This window comes from Eretmochelys imbricata, chromosome 10 (assembly GCF_965152235.1).
Source record: "Eretmochelys imbricata isolate rEreImb1 chromosome 10, rEreImb1.hap1, whole genome shotgun sequence".
NCBI classification, from domain to species: domain Eukaryota; kingdom Metazoa; phylum Chordata; order Testudines; family Cheloniidae; genus Eretmochelys; species Eretmochelys imbricata.
In genome coordinates this window covers 45,107,107-45,120,126 of record NC_135581.1, presented here as the reverse complement: position 1 = coordinate 45,120,126, position 13,020 = coordinate 45,107,107, and the positions used below count along the sequence as shown (strand labels likewise).

Here is a 13,020-nt window from a genome sequence, read left to right as displayed (position 1 = left end):
CATCTGCTCTTAATAAAAGCATCATAAGCTCCAATATCCACAAAGAGGGGCATCCATTTAAAATATCATGTCTGAAAAGTGTTAGTCTTTAAGGTGCCACCGGACTCCTCGCTGTTTAAATGCAACACAGATTACCTGTAGGAGAACAAAGGGTTGAGCCAACCTGGCTAGATTTGACGCTATGGCTCCAAAGAAGTGGAAGGAGAATATTTCAAACCCTGGATTCAGAAGGCCACTATGCTACATCCTCCAGGAGAGCCTAAAAACTCCATCTCTACTCTCGTGAACATTTCATTTTCTTTCTAAATCAGTTTTTAGCTGAAAGAAGTGCTCCTTCCAAATACTGCCCCCTCTCACCTCTTCCCAAGATTCCCTGTTCCCCTTGTAGTTCTAGTGAAGGCAGCAAAGCAAGGAGGGATGTGCCCATTTGCAGAGATGGCTAAGGACATCTCTCTAGTACTGTCCATTTCCAAAATGCTGTTCAAACTCTAACTGCTTACTGTCCGCAGACCGCCCCACACTGGTAAATACCATCATGAGTTTACAGCTAGGAAGACATGCAGGCACAAGACGTTAAGTGACATGCCCTCTGTAACATTGCAAGCCAGTGTCAAAACCAGAACAGAAGTCTCTCGGCTGCTGGGGCCATGCCTAACCCAACCCAGAGTGCCTCCAAAGCAACCCCAAACTACATGCAGCTCACTGGCCCTAGTGTCAGGGGAGACACAAGAGTCGGTCAGCCCCTCACCTTGTGCAATGCAGGGTGGGATTTGGGGGAACCTCATGCTGGATGCTGCTGCAACACTGACCCTCTCCACTAACGCTGGCTCACTAGTACCCATGGCAAGACAACTGGTCCTTTCCTGTTGCGATGTGACCTGTGCTTCCCGTGTGCAGACACCCCAAGCCACCAAACAAGACACCTAGTGTCAGCTTAGCATTAAACAAGAGGGCCAAGGGTATGCCTGCAACCAAAGTCAGCAGGTACTGTATTAATGGCTCCCTTTCGCAGTGGGAGAGCCACACAGGCTAACTAGCAGTGTGAGCTAGAGGTGGATCCGGCAGACCTAGTACACAGGAGAGCTGTGATCTAACCCCATTCTGACAGTCACTAGCCTGTCACCCTGGAAAAGTCACTTCCCTTCTCAGGCCTCGGTTTTCCTGCCTGTCAAACGGAGATGCGTGATAGCTCTCAACCTCAGGGCATGGCTACACTGGAAACTTCAAAGTGCTGTTGCAGCAGCGCTTTGAGGTGCGAGTGTAGTCACACGTGAGTGCTGGGAGAGCTCTCTCAGAGCTCCTGGTAATCCACCTCCACGAGGGGATTAGCTCCCAGCGCTCGGAGCCTGTTTACACTCGCGCTTTAAAGCGCTCTGACTTGCTGCGCTCAGGGGGGGTCATTTTTCACACCCCTGAGCTAGCAAGTTAGGGTGCTATAAAATGTAAGTGTAGCCAAACCCCCAGAGGGAGCTGTGAGGATTACTGAGGCCAGTCAGGAGCAAGTGATCATAGACTGCAGGTGACCATACCTCTAGACAACATGGCCTCTGGCAGGGCACTGCCTCCTCATCTGGGAGAAATTATACACTGGCCCCAATGTCCTGCAGTGGATTTTGCCAGACTTTTAAAGTCCCTGCCAGTTTATCATGGTAAAACACTTTAAGAGCAGCCTTGAGGTTCAAAGCCCCAAAGCTGCAATTAAGCTAAAACACAAACTTCCTCTGCCCCCTCGCCCAACCCCCTGCAATGCCTCTAGGCCTTAGCTCAGACAAAGAAACCGCACAGAGAAGCCCAATGACCATGGGTGAAGAGGTTTTCAGGGTGGAGGACTACTGAGCCAGTTTCCTTCCCACAGGGCTTGGTTCTTAAATCCAACACTCAACCCATGCTATGAACTTTTACCATGGCTGTACTCTAAATATTGTGTCTGCACACCTGATGGCTAACACCTTGTGAGCCATCATGGCAACCCTAGCAAGAGGCCTAGGCTTGTATATGGACATCTAGCTGTAACTCTGTTTTTCCATGTAGACCAGTGTCCTCTTGCCATGCCTGTCCTCTGTACCTCATTTGGCTGGTCTTCCTTTATAACTATGAGAACCAAGAAAATGCCCACAAGTGCCCTGCCCACATGCTGCCCTGCGTGCCCGCCTTCTGAGCACTCTATCCCCACACAAGCACTATGGGGCAGCCCAGAGGTTCTCAACCTTTTTCTCTCTGAGCTCCCCCAACCCCAACATGCTATAAAAATTCCATGGCTCACCTGGGCCACAACAACTGGTTTTCTGCACATCCAGTAGATTAAAAGCCAGGCTCAGTGCTGGGGGTAGCAAACAGGGCAACTGCCCAGGACCCATGCTACTGGGGGTTCCGCAAAGCTAAGTTGCTCAGGTTTTGGTTTTGGCTTTGGCTTTCTGCCTTGGGCGGCAGGGCTCGGGTTTCAGCTTTCTACCCTGGGCCCCAGCGAGATTAAAGAGGCTAGGACTTTTCAGCTTGGAAAAGAGGAGACTAAGGGGGGATATGATAGAGGTATCTAAAATCATGAGTGGTGTGGAGAAAGTGAATAAGGAAAAGTTATTTACTTGTTCCCATATATAAGAACTAGGGGCCACCAAATGAAATTAATGGGCAGCAGGTTTAAACAAATAAAAGGAAGTTCTTCACTCAGCGCACAGTCAATCTGTGGAACTCCTTACCAGAGGAAGTTGTGAAGGCTAGGACTATAACAGGGTTTAAAAGAGAACTGGATAAATTCATGGAGGTTAAGTCCATTAATGGCTATTAGCCAGGATGGGTAAGAAATGGTGTCCCTAGCCTCTGTTTGTCAGAGGGTGGAGATGGATGGCAGGACAGAGATCACTTGATCATTACCCTTTAGGTTCACTCCCTCTGGAGAACCTGGCCATTGGCCACTGTCGGTAGACAGGATACTGGGCTGGATGGACCTTTGGTCTGACCCAGTATAGCCGTTCTTATGTTCTTAACGCCAGCTCTGCTCTCTGGTTTATTTTGGCAGACTCCTTGAAAGCTGCTCGCAGCAAGGGGGCCCCAGACTCCTGGTTGAGAACCACTGGGATAGCCCCCGGGGTACTTTATGTGCGTGCCCTCCAGGCACTCTATCCTCTGCTCAACCACAATGAGATGGATGGCTGCCCAGGTTTTCCCAACACATACTGATACAAGCAGAGTTAGATAGTGTGGTAGGTGCAGACACACAGATACAGCAGTGATGGCACAAAAGCTGCTATGTGAACACAAACTAGACAATGTTAACTTGTAACCTGTTACGGTGACTGACTCTATACTAGAAAAGTTAGTACCCATATTACAGGAACTGCCAGCAATAGTGCAGATGCACTAATGTAAACAGGGTTTAGGCATTGTACTACGGTGTCATGAAAACCTGCTCGCTAAGCTGTCTGTAACATATTTTTAGCTCAAATGCCTTCTACATGGTTACAAAGCCACTGTTAAGAGCTGCATTATGGACTCAGCCTGAACGACACCTAAGAAACAAGCCCCAAATTTGGACAAGCTCACTCAACTGGGACCGGGCAGTTGTGTATCAGTGAAGTTTTTGATAAGCACATATGGGACAAGACTTACTTTTCATTCTCTCTCACACAGACAAAATGTCTGTTAGAAAAACTGAATTGGTGTAAATGCATTGATTTAAAATCAATCTAGTTGCACTGTTTGAAAGAGTCACAAGTCAATGAAAAAGGGAAGTGTGATAAATGGGATCAGAGGAGATCCCCAGAATCCCAAGCAAGTGGATGGGGGAAACAAAAGCTCCAGAGAGATAATAAAAGACCACATGAAGCCAGTGGGCACAAGTGACAGTGCTGAAGCTGGCAATGTTCTGGGAGAAAGAGCTCTCAGTTTTTCCCTGCTCATCTAATGACATCAAGACATCTGGACAAACAAATGCCATAATTTAAGGATTCACATACTTTACAGTTCAACTTTGCCCTGGCTGGTATTGGAGCAGGAAGGGGACGAACTGGGTGTAACCGAATGTTCCCACCTTTAATTTATGGGATTCTTCAGGCAAATAGCAAGATTACCATGAAAAACAGCCTTGGCAAGATCTAGGGCTTGCTTCAAGCTGGCTGTGCTCTGAGATTCCAGTTCAGCTCCTGCTGCCTGAGGGAGAGAAGGGGGAAGGAAGACAAAAGGGGTGGGGGAGATGGATCTGGGCAGTGATTATAATAGCTGCAGTAATTAGAGTGTTTCCAAGTGGCTACTGGAGTTGTTCCCCAAGCAGATGACTCCAAAGGGGGTGGGGGAAGGGAGGGCCCAGGATAAAGCAAGCATGCCTCAGTGAGCACCACATTCAGGGAGAAAGCAGCTTGGGGTCAGCACGGGCACTTGCTCCACCGCACTGACTGGCGGGAAGGGAAACATGACAGGGGAAGTTTATTTCTAACTTCAAAAACTCATCACCAAATTCAGGGAGAATAACTGGACTGATCAAAATGAGTCATGTGACTGGCAAAGTAATGGCTTCCAGCCACGAATCTGCTTTGATCCCAACATCAGGGAGTCAAGTAGCACAGGCCAAGTACAGTGCAGCACAAAAAGCCCCAGACTGCCTTGGGAGTGACCTCTCCACGGCCCTGATGGCCTACCCCTCACAATAGGTCACAGGATTGCCTGTCTGCCTGTCTTGCTCCCAGGCCTTTCAATCTAGCAGATAGGCAGAATTCTAGGCCTCCTTAGGGAGACCACAAATGCGCAGCACTGGCAGCCTCAAATGCTTTAGCAGAAGAGGAAAACGTCTCCGATTCCAAAAATGAAGGGGCTGCCGCTTCATCTTCTAATGCCCTTAATTCCCCTCATTCAATAACCAATTAGTGCACCTTGGCTAAAGCTAGCAAGGGCTTTATCTGCAGGAGTAGAATGTATATTACCTGCACTCATGATCTCTCTTGTTGTCAAGCATCAGCCCAGGAGCAGTTTGGGAGAGGCCAATCAGACTGCAAGGCGAGGTCTACAGACAGGGAGGAACAAATCCTAGTCCAGGGAATACTAGACGACAAAACCCCTTCAGCGATTTTTTTTAGGGAGGGATAATAAATAGGTGTATTTTATAGATTAATAAAGCACATTTGAAAAGCCATGATATACATCAGAACCTGGCTAATTCACACTAATGACCCATTAAAAGTTACACAATTTTGTGAATTAGCAAGTACGTAAAGGAATACAATAAAAAGCAAGGATAATGCATCGAAATGTACTTTGCTCATTTATTTTGTTAGCTGTAGTTCCACTTTAATTACTCGTGGTGATACTACAAATGCTAGGAAAGGTTCTATGTTAGGTTTTGCAAAAATAATGAAATCTTGCTAACAAGAAATTTCACTACAGTATTTGTTACTAAATCTTTGTGGAGAAACCAACAATTCTTGTTCAGATTAGCAAAATTCTACTCTACAGCAGTATTCACAGTAGCACTATGTAATGCCCCATTTTCATTCATTTGAAAGTTTGCAAAGGACTGTTCTTGTGAGACTAAAACTGCCTATTCTTTTCGTCTCATCAGAGAAATAAGATTCTGAGATAGTTTTGCATAAAATCCTTCCATACTCCTAAATTACCCAAGCAGGAAAATATCTCATTTTTAAAAACAAAAAAGATAAACACATTACACACACTCATGCTACACAGGTGGTCAGTTTTCAATAAGAACCACATCGCTGTATGCGCACAAAGACAAAATAACTAAATTACAAAGTTAGAGGTGACAAAAGCACTGTATAAAATGTATTAAAGTTTCCAGCCACTTAACAGTACAGATGTATTGTCCCAGATAAGAAGTAATGTACACCACTGGTTGTACTTAAAATCTGATGTTGCAAAATCATTCCACATCTCTGTTGTGCTGTAGGCAAGGAAGGCACAAAGAGTCCTTTGCGGTTTTTTCCCCCAAATAAAAAAAGGAAATAAAATGCAAAAAACTTAGTAATTTAAAACACAAAAGTCAAGATTCTCAGGCATGAACCTTGACTCATCCACAAATACTATTTTCAAGTATTGCTTAGACCTGGGTGCAGAACATAATACACAGTATATGCATGCAGCTAAGTTAACTTTGCTTTTGGCAATTGAACTTCCTGGCTCCTTTCTGTTCAGATCTGAAACCTTAACGCTGCTTTAGCTTTTTGCAATGTGTACTCCTTTCTGGACATGCAAGCAGCATGATACTTAGATATCTACATTAAATGTGCATAAACATATCAGTAAAACAGGAAGGCCATACATTACAACAGTGGCCTGGTGGTAAAGGAACAAGAGTGGGAGTCAGGGCTCCTGATCCTACATGCATCTGTGGGAATAAGAGGAGAGCAGCAGAGGGGAACTTGGCTGCATTTGTAGTAACAAGCTCTTAGGGGCACTAAATATGGGAGTGGAGGAATGGATCAAAGGTTAGGAAAACATCAGTCCGTAACTTCCAGTGAATCCCCAAAGAGATGCCTGAAATCTCCCCTTGACCTGGGAGTTCCCATGTAATCTACAAATTTATAAAGGAAACACTGATCAGCCAAACTAGGGACAACATCCACACAAAGATTTTCTGTGTAAGGATTTCAGCCGAATACCCTCCACTGCAGCCAAGCATTCACCTTGCTCAGCCCCAGGCCTCCGGCACCACCGCTCTGCAGGTCAGCCAAAGCGGGTGCGTCTGTGTGTACAAGCAACTGCTCCCAGCAAAACCCTCACCAGCAGGCCTCACCTCCCTTTGTCACTGAACAGGCATGTGATCTGCGCAGTGTAAACATGTGCCCATAATTTTCTCTGGGCAGGGCTGTTTCTAATGCCAGATAATCCAACCACAATGAGGACAGGGGCATAAAAGCCTTAAAGGAAGCAACTGTGCACACACTCCATGTGTTGCATCCCAGAAACAGTGCACCTGGAACCATAAATACCATCTTATTTACATAACACTCAGTAGCAGAGGGACAAAGAGACTTAATACAGTGTATTTAATATTCCTATTACACTAGTGCCCAGAGACGCCAATCAGCATCAGAGACCCATTGTGCTAGGCACTGTGCAAACACACAATGAGACATAGTCCCTGCCCTAAAGAATTTACAGAAATCCTGGCTCAAGTCTGCCAAAGTGCAAGGTCAAAAGAGACATAAATTGGCTCTGCTCTGTCTGGTTCCCTGATTAACATTTGCTCAGAAGCACAGTGGGCAACCCGAAGCCAATGAACACCTGGTGTGTCACAGTTACACACAACAACTGAACCCAAAACACACAACTACAGCCCTCATATCACCCCAGGAGACCTGTCTCCACTCTACACGTAGGGACAGAATCCCATTCTTAGCGGTCACACCTGTATCACTCACCAATGAGTAACACAACGTACAGCTCCACACCAGCCCAACAACAGAGCTCAGTTATTGCAGGGTTGCCCATAAGTAAGTACTTCCTTAGTGGTAGGTTTTCAGGAGGGAGGGGTATTAAAAGGGAAAAGAGCACTGCAGCATACAGAGAATTTGGTCAAAAGCACCTTGGACACTGAAAGCATATTCTTGGGCAAAACTGGACCAAATTAAATTTCATCTATCTCAACAGAGTAACATTAAAATTTCCAGTGTACTGGTTGGACAACATACTCCGATATGTTGCTATCACCCCTCACCCTGAAGAGAGATGCGCATAGAGAGAATAAATCAGATTCTTAATGAACACTGCCCTTACCTCTCAAAGTTCATTTATTGCATTCACTTTGTTGCCTGTTTGGGAGCTCTCACACGGTGGGATTTCTTAGGCTAGATTACTGGCTGTTTATACTTCACTACTAGGTGTTTCTGCCTAGTCTTTCATAAAAAAACATATTTTTAGGTAGATTAATGATTGAAGAGCAATAAATACATCAAAGACAGAGTGGGTTTCTCCCCGGAGCCAGGAAGTATAGGAAAATGAGTACATCACACACATATCCAATATTCAGGCTGAGAAGCCTGAGGGGACCTGCTATCTGGTGATCCCATGAGAGGAGTGGTCCCTTTTGCTATATTCACAACTGCTGCTGCCCTTGTCTGGGACATTAATCCACACTGCAGCACAGGCCCCATCTCGCAACACCGCCTGCAAAGAGCAGTGTTTATTTCCTAAATGAATGGAAGAGCAATACGAAGGTGCACATGTGTAAGATAGACATATCTATGCGTGCTCATATATATAGCATGTAAGACTGAATAAAGAGCAGTTCAAATAACAGTCACATAAAGATGTGTATCCAAGGTGCAAACAAACAACAGAAAGTAACCAGCTTGGGATATTCCCGATGTGGCCTGGCTAAACTCCAGTCCAGGTCATCACAGCCTGCCTGCTGATTTCCTCTGGTGGTTTTTAACTGATGCAGCATTCTTGTCCTAAACTGTTGGAAAGCAATGTTGTGCAATCCTAGACAGCTGTTTTCCACCCCAGAGGTGGCAGTATTTCAAGGGTGTACATGGGTCACTTCCCACATCTTATACCCAACCACAGAGATTTTGGGAGGCAAATGAATGTCTGAGGATGGAAGAGGGGAGAAAATGGTGAAGCATTACTTTTATAAAAATGCTCTCATTCCGAAGCAGGTAACATTTTGCTTTTAAATCACACTACAAGAAAGCTAATCAATAAATAAGTGGACTGGATTTTTCAAGTACTGTGAGCAAACAAAGAGCTAGAACCATTCAGCATAACTCTGTGCCAGAGTCACTGTACAGAGCATAGAAACAGGTTTACATAAATTCATCCAGATGGGCAAGACTATGGAAGGGAATCTCCTGTTCCCCACAGTGCTCTATTCCCATTGCAGGGCTGGCCACACAACGGCCAGCTGTGCAGAGCAGATGATTCAGCACAGACACTGTCATCCTTACTCTTCGGGGGGCGGAGAGGAAGCATGCCCATGAGATGTTCATTGTCCCTTACAAAAAAATGGTGTACAATCTCTCAACCCGTGGCAATGGCCTGCCTGGTACAGGGACAAAATGGCCTCCTGGGAGACTCCCCAGAAGGAGCAGAGCCAACTCTCAAACACAAGACTTGAACCCGTGACCTTCCCTGTGTATACAATGGGCAGGCAAGAGAGCCTGGCTTTATCTCAGGAGCAACAGTTCTCACCCCTCTGCCTCACTCAGATAAAATCAGACCAATTACTGTGGGCACCCAGCACAGCCAGTTTGTTCCTCACCACAGCCCAAACTGGTGTCACCCAGAGACATGTGCCATTTCTCCTGCAGTCGAGGAATGAAAATAACCCCCACTTGGGAGCCGGCCCCAGAGCAGCCAAGATAAACCCTGCATGGGTTACATTCCAGTCCCAACTCTTCCTCTAACCGAACCATGCTCCCTTTGAAAAAGAGACCAGACAACTGAAGTCAAACAGATTCACCCTCTCAGTCCAATTCTAGGCACCTACCACTCACAGCATTCCCCTGCCCACTTCCAGATGGAGGCCATGCAGGGCAAGCTGATCCTGTGGCCCAGCATGCTCTTGGAGAGGGCTTGCGAACAACAGCACCAGGGCTCCAAGGATAGTTACTTGCACTTCTCTGAACAGCCTAGCAGTGATAGCAGAGGATCAAGGAACGCGATCAAACGTGCCTTTAATTAAGGATAGTTAAGGTGATCTGAAGTGCCTTGCCTAAGATCCTGACCCATAAATGCCACTGCCTCTGGCGCCCATGAGAGACAGTGTTCGGAGAGGTTTCAGAGTAGCAGCCGTGTTAGTCTGTATCCGCAAAAAGAAAAGGAGTGCTTGTGACGCCTTAGAGACTAACACATTTATTTGAGCATAAGCTTTCGTGAGCTACAGCTCACTTCATCGGATGCATTCAGTGGAAAATACAGTGGGGAGATTTATGGAAAGATTTCTTCCCACATTGACTGTTTGCATTTCAGTGAAGAGTCTCTTGGAGGATTTAATTCTCTGTGATCTGTGCTGAGAAAATCCCCCAGGAGGGCTTTGTCCTTTTACCCTCTATGAGCCCAACACTGGGGACCTGAAACTGCTGTGGGCTGCTGCCTGTCTCTTTCTCACACACCCCTACAACACACACACACACACACACACACACGGGTCAGATGTTCTTCCTCCTCGTCAGGCACAAGCCCAAGGGGAGAGAAGGAAATCAGTCATCAGAAAGCACAGTGATCGAACCCACATTGCAAATAAAGGAAATGTAGAAAGCCGCGGTGCCAGCACAATGCCCGGAGACTAGGAAGGAGCCTGCCGGGAGACAGCTTGGCATAGGACACCACAAACCTCCCCAAGGGACACTTCACTTGTTTCCCCAAGTTCTTAATTCCTGTCAGCGTGAGGAGAGGGGTGAAGAACATGGGTGAGGAAGGGAACACTAACCCCGCTGCGGCCTGACTGCCGTGATTTGAGATCACTCTCCCAACCAACCTGCCACTCGTGTCTGCCCTCATCCCTTCCCGGTTCCCCTAAGCCACCTGCTCCAGCCTCCTCTCCAGCCCAAGCGACCACATGCCTAACTCTTGGTGCTGAACATCCCATGCCCCATATCCAGCCAGGACACGGCACCCAGCCTCTAGCTAAAGATCTGTCCTTGTGCCTCCTCCCCGTCTGCCCTGGTCCTGCCCCACATCACCCACCTCTGTGACCCCTCAGACCCTAGCACCCCATTACATCCGCAGCACAGCGCACCCCTGTGATCCCGCAGGCCCCGCTGCCCCCAGCCCAGCCACCAAGACCACACTGAGACCTGCAAGCAACAACAGACACAAGGGGAGAGAGGTCCTAAGCCTCCCCTCCGCCCCCCCACCGCTCCCAGGGAGGCATACTCGGGGGGAGGGGGGTCACGCTCCGGGCCCCCCCTCCTCCCGCCGACTCACCGGGGGGGAGGGGGGTCACGCTCCGGGCCCCCCCTCCTCCCGCCGACTCACCGGGGGGGAGGGGGGTCACGCTCCGGGCCCCCCCTCCTCCCGCCGACTCACCGGGGGGGAGGGGGGTCACGCTCCGGGCCCCCCCTCCTCCCGCCGACTCACCGGGGGGGAGGGGGGTCACGCTCCGGGCCCCCCCTCCTCCCGCCGACTCACCGGGGGGGAGGGGGGTCACGCTCCGGGCCCCCCCGCCGACTCACCGGGGGGGAGGGGGGTCACGCTCCGGGCCCCCCCGCCGACTCACCGGGGGGGAGGGGGGTCACGCTCCGGGCCCCCCCGCCGACTCACCGGGGGGGAGGGGGGTCACGCTCCGGGCCCCCCCGCCGACTCACCGGGGGGGAGGGGGGTCACGCTCCGGGCCCCCCCGCCGACTCACCGGGGGGGAGGGGGTCACGCTCCGGGCCCCCCCGCCGACTCACCGGGGGGGAGGGGGTCACGCTCCGGGAGCCCCTCCCCCCGCCAGGCCCCGCGGCCGATCCCGGACTCACCCGGCTCCGGTCCCGTCCCGGGCGCTCCCCTAAGTCTCCTCCATGGAGCCGCCGGGCTCCCAGCGCCGCCGGCTACGGGCCCGGGGCCGCCGCCATCCCGCCGCGCCGCGCTCAGTGCAGGCCGCTCCGCGCCTCCGGCCGGGGGCTCTCAGCGGCCGCCGCGCTCCGGGCTCGGCTCAGCGCGCACGGGGCGGGGGACCCGGAGCGCGGAGCCCGGATCCGGAGCCGCCGTGACTCACTGAGCCGGGCGGAGCGAAAACCCGGCGCGCGGGATCCCCGCGCAGACAGACCGCCCTCGGGCGCAGGCGGGGAGCAGGGAGGCAGACTTTGACGAGGAGCCCAGAGGGGCAAACCCGGAACACTGACCCAGGCTGGGATCCGCCCCAGAGATCGGGATCCCACAGGACAGGGGAGAGGGAAACCCAGAGCACATGGAGCCAAGCCCTGGGAGACAGGCAGAGGTACAAACCCTCTGACAAGCATGAACCTCAGCAGGAAGGGCTCCAGAGAGTCCACACAGACATGGGGGACGCCGCTGCTGAGCTGGAAAGGGAAATCCAGACCGGGGGCGTAGCCTCCGGTGGGCTGGCCCATGCACTTAGCATCCAGGCCCACCCAAATCTGAGCAGGGCGTAATGCTGCCACAGCAGCCGGGCTGGAGTGTCAGTCGGACACTGAACTCCAGGAGGGAGCTAGGCACCCGCCCTTCAGAAAACTATGCTCCGGCAGCTCTGCCTTGCCATTTGAGCCACCCTATGCACGAGCCCAGCTTGGCAGGTGAAGCCCTGTGTCTGGGGGCACCAGGGCTAGGAAGAGGGCATGGCATCGGGGAAAAGCTAAGCTAGCACAGTCTGGCATTGCCCCTCCACCCGAAAGTCATGGCTCACCCAAATTTCCACTCCTAGCTACACCACTGATTCAGACCAAGCCAAGAAAACTATGACAGGGTGGAAAGGCTGGGGTCTGGTGGAAAAGGCAAGGCGAGAGACCCCCGCATTCAAGTCCCAATTTAGCCTCACAGTTCTTGTGTGATCTGGAGCAAGTTACTTAGGGCAGGTCTACACTAGCGCTTACTTCAATGTAACTTAAGTCAATCAGGAGTGTGGAAAAGCCACCACCCTGAGTTACATAAATTACACGCACCTAAGTGCCTGTGTGGACAGTGCTATAACCGCGGGAGAGCATCAGAGCTACTCAGGGAGCTGGAGTAATCATGCCTACAGGAGAGCTCTCTCTCCCGTTGCCATAGAGCATTTGCATTAGCAGCGCCGCTGTAACGATTCTAGTGTATACCTATCCTTAATCTACACTTAATCTAAATAACAAGAAGTTCTCTGAAGGAAATCAGCATCTCCAGTCCATTAGAATTAGTTGAAGGACTCAACAAAGCAGAGGATACAGAAGAGCTAGTGGATCTTATTTGGACTTCCGAAAAGCTTCTGATAGAGTTCCTCAGAAGAGGCTACTAAGGAAATTAAGTAGTCCTGGGGAAGCGGTGTAGTTCTGTCACAGATTGTAAACTAATTACAAGAGAGAACAAAGAAGAACAAAGCGATCTTTATGCAGGTGATTCACAAATCACTACTCAGGACCTGCCTCCCTTCATCCA

The 13,020-nt window shown here is 50.0% G+C and overlaps 1 protein-coding gene across 2 annotated transcripts in view; it reads right to left on the bottom strand.

Annotated features, from left to right (window-relative positions):
- Positions 1-11,571, bottom strand: part of ZNF609 (zinc finger protein 609) — a 120,082-nt gene extending 108,511 nt beyond the window's left edge. For both annotated transcript variants that reach the window (XM_077828332.1, XM_077828334.1), the window contains exon 1: positions 11,412-11,571. The gene's annotated coding sequence lies outside the window, so the exon portion shown is untranslated. The remainder of the gene's footprint in view (positions 1-11,411) is intronic.
- Positions 11,572-13,020: the final 1,449 nt, after the last annotated feature.